The sequence below is a fragment of the Acyrthosiphon pisum genome, chromosome A1 (assembly GCF_005508785.2).
Source record: "Acyrthosiphon pisum isolate AL4f chromosome A1, pea_aphid_22Mar2018_4r6ur, whole genome shotgun sequence".
In the NCBI taxonomy this organism is placed as follows: domain Eukaryota; kingdom Metazoa; phylum Arthropoda; class Insecta; order Hemiptera; family Aphididae; genus Acyrthosiphon; species Acyrthosiphon pisum.
The window spans coordinates 78,436,713-78,440,720 of NC_042494.1; positions in this window are offsets into that span (position 1 = coordinate 78,436,713).

Below are 4,008 nucleotides of genomic sequence, written 5' to 3' on the forward strand. Positions count from 1 at the left end.
TGATTTATTTTACATTTTAACTTTTAAGGGGATTGCAGTACAGGTATTTTTCGCCAAGTATTGACATGTGCGTGAGTGTGTGACAATTACATCCGGCGGTGGTTGTCCATCGCGGCATTACAGTGATTCCCGGAATCGACATGGCCCAAATGTTAATGGCATGTGAATTGCCTAAATATTACTCTTTAAAACATGATACGCTGGAGCCCCCTTAATTTTGGTGTGGGCAACGGGGGCCCAAGACTTTATAAGGTGAGCCTGGGCGTACCCTGACCCACCTCTGGCGCTACCACTGGGAGCTAACCACCTATAAAATACATTTAAATTTTTTTCTCAATTTGTGGTTATCGTTGTTGACCACCATGGCACCATAACTGTTTAGTTCATACACCACCAGACGCCATGCATTTATTAATATTTATTACTATTTAATAATTAATACTAGGCAGTGCCGTAACCAGTGGGTGGGCACTGGGGGCACGTCCCCCCCCCCCCCCCCCGAAATATTTTTTAGTTTGTTTTATATTATATATTATATGTTTGATAAAAATTAAAAGTTAACGTTGTCGAAATGAACCATTTTGAAGTGGTGGGATTTAGGAAATATTGTACATCCATCGTTAGTACTATATCTATGTGTGTAGTGACTGATCATTAGTGCGTGCGAGTTCCCCGAACGCTTTATGTAATTTGATAAACGACGGCTTAGATTATTGAACCCCAGTAAAGTACATACGCGCAGTAACGTCACTATATTTTGTGATAAAAAAATGTTCAACTTGCATGTGCCACAAAACTCCCAAAAAGTGGAAGACAAAGTCACCCAGTACCAAAAGCCCTTTTGGCTATTTTAATTTTGAAAACATATATTTGAATTCTTTAATCTCTTTTCTAGATTATGTAGGAAATGGATGCATGATCTGTAGTATTGTTTAATTAATATTATAGTACCAGAGTAATTTTATTTTTATTTTTCCAAAATTCACTTTTAATTTTGAATTACTAAAAAATAAAATCGCTTCCAACAAAACACACAAAAAGGAGAGAAATTGTTGTTTCAAAAAAATGTTTTTTTCGAAATTCAAATTGGATTTCTGGAAGTATATTTTTTTCCGCTTATTGATCTAATTGCACGAAAAAACTACGAGCTTTCAACAACCCTAATATAGTCTTGTATTTTTGTTAGTAAATTTTAATAATAATCGAACCAAAAATGGAATGTTTTGTTTACAACACATTTTGATATAATGATAATAATATTGATGAATACATTAACCTAAGGTTTACAATAATATTAATACATTGTTAGGTATATTAAAATGTAGCCAATGTATGTACCATAGGTAGGTACTTGTTAACATAAATATAATATAGGGCATGGACCAATTGCGCCTAAAACATAATTTTTATTTTTGGGTTAATATACCAATTGCACCGCATATATTTTAGGGTCAGTGTACCAATTGCGCCTCTTATATTTTACGGTCAATATACCAATTGCGCTTGTATTCAAATTATATTATTCTAAATTGCTACCTATGCTCAAATTATTATTTAAAAAATTATTATTATTCTTAAAACATGCAAAATACAAATATTATCATTACCTTAGGCCCGTTTCAAATGGACGCGTATCATACGCGATGTATCGTACGCGCGCGTTTTCATTTTACATTAAGTTCATACGCGCCAAACCGGCGAGGGAAACGCGCCATCGTCGGAGTGGCGCGTATGAATGTCAGTAGAAGTAGTTTAAGAAATTTAATATTTAATTCAACATGGAATTTACAACAATGTTTAGCCACAATGGCAAACAATATTAAAAACCACGTTAAACAGTGACTATAAAATATACATATTATGCAGGGACAAATAAACAACAGAAATACATAATTTTTTTAATTAGTGAACAAGGCTTCAACAGCTTAGGTTATTAGCCTATAATTTTAACAATATAAACATATATGAAAATATTAATATTATATTAAATACATAATTATATTTAAATAATAACACATAGGTTAATATGATGTAGGTACCGATATAATTTATGTTATCGAATCGACACTCCTATAGTCCTATAATGTATATACGTACTTATAGGTATATAAAATGAATTGACGCAGTTTGTATAATGTATCTTTTTGATTTTGTCGCAGATTGTATAATGTTAAATTTTTATTTGTAGCAGTTTACATATCGAATTTTAGAAAAAGGTTAATTTTTCCACAGTTTACCATCTCCCCTTCCTACATATTACACCCCTATTTCATAATTTTTAGATTAACTAAATCCCACCTAAAAAAAAAAAAATGATAGTGGTGAATTGAGTCACGTCTAAAATATTGAATGTTAAATTAATAATAAATAAAAATATCAATATTCAATAATAATTATAATAATAATAACAATTATAATATTATCCGGAATATTATCTAATAGGTATCTAATGTAAATTTTAAACAGGTAAATATTTAAATGATACAGCTTATTAAAGTCAAGTTTAGCTATTTTATTATTCTATTATAATTCGTCATTAAATTTTATCCTAATAATTTCTCTTTTTTGATTTTGTGTTTTGGATATTTGAATATTTGGAGTTATATAAGTTCATCAATAAAAGTATGAATATTTGGATGTGTGGTATAAAATAAACCATTCAACTTTTGGTGAAATGATTTACAATTATTTGCTGTACGATTTTATGTTGTTAAAAATTCAGACCAAATAGGTGAGAATGTAGAATCTGAACCAGTCATGCAATATTACTTCAATATTAATTTTGTAATAATATTATCTTCAATAAAACAATTATGAACATCTTACTCATCTTAGGACTTAAAATTGGTAATAACCAAAACAGTATCCCAATGCAATAAAAAATTACTACAACTGAGTTTTTTATGTTGATGTTATTACTTATATTACCTCTATATCTTATTAGTGTTATACTGTTATTAGTTATTAAACTGGTAAAAGGAAAAACATTTTTTCTCATATTGGAACATTTTGTTTTAGTACTTGGTGAATATTTACATCATAAAATTAATTTTTAATGAAAACTAGAAGGAGCTAAGTAATTTGGAGCAGTCATATAATTTATAATGCTATATTATTTGACAAATATTATAAAATCAGTCATATAAGTTGGAACAGTACTTGTCATTTATTTACCGATTACACGTATTTTTTTATTTCTTTTTTGTGTAAAGTCCCGATTTTTTCAAACCATTTCAAATTTAAATTTTTTAGTATCAAGTATTCATGTCCTGTTGAATCATAGAAAATTGGAAATCTTAAAGATCGGCCCGTTCTTGTGTGGGCCATTTTAATATTATTAAACGATCACAAAAAAAGCAAACTTTTCTACATTACCGGACACCACTTTTTTTGGCCAAATATTTGGAGGGACTACTTTTATTTTAGAAGTTTAGAAAAAATTCTTAAAGTATTAAAGCCATACACTATAGACATTTTGCCGGAAAGTTTATGTCCGGGAAGGTCAGGAAGGCCTTCGGGCTAAAGTTTAGTCACTAAACTGACAGTGTATGGTTAATGATATTATGCGCAGGTTGGTATAGGTACATAACTTTAAAAAAATTACTTATTTATGTAGTACCCAAAACCCGTAACCCACAAAACATTTTACACGGTTTTGAACACGAAACCGACTGAAATCCCAAGAAACTAGAAATAAAGATGTTTGTCACACGACTAAGTAAAAATAATTAAAATGACTAATGAGAATTAATGAACTATTGACTAATAAATAATATAATATTGTATCTATCAATTGTTAATAATTTATTTAATAAATTATTAATTATTAGGTAATTTTATTTAATATTTTATTTATTTTAATATTATTTATTAGGTAATTACTAATTTCATCTATTCTGTGGTATGGTTGCCCACACGGACTAAGATATAATCTTTTTTCTATGTATACAGGACTGGACACGAGATGAATATTGTGGTTACGAAATGTATTATAACAGGCGGAGTGTG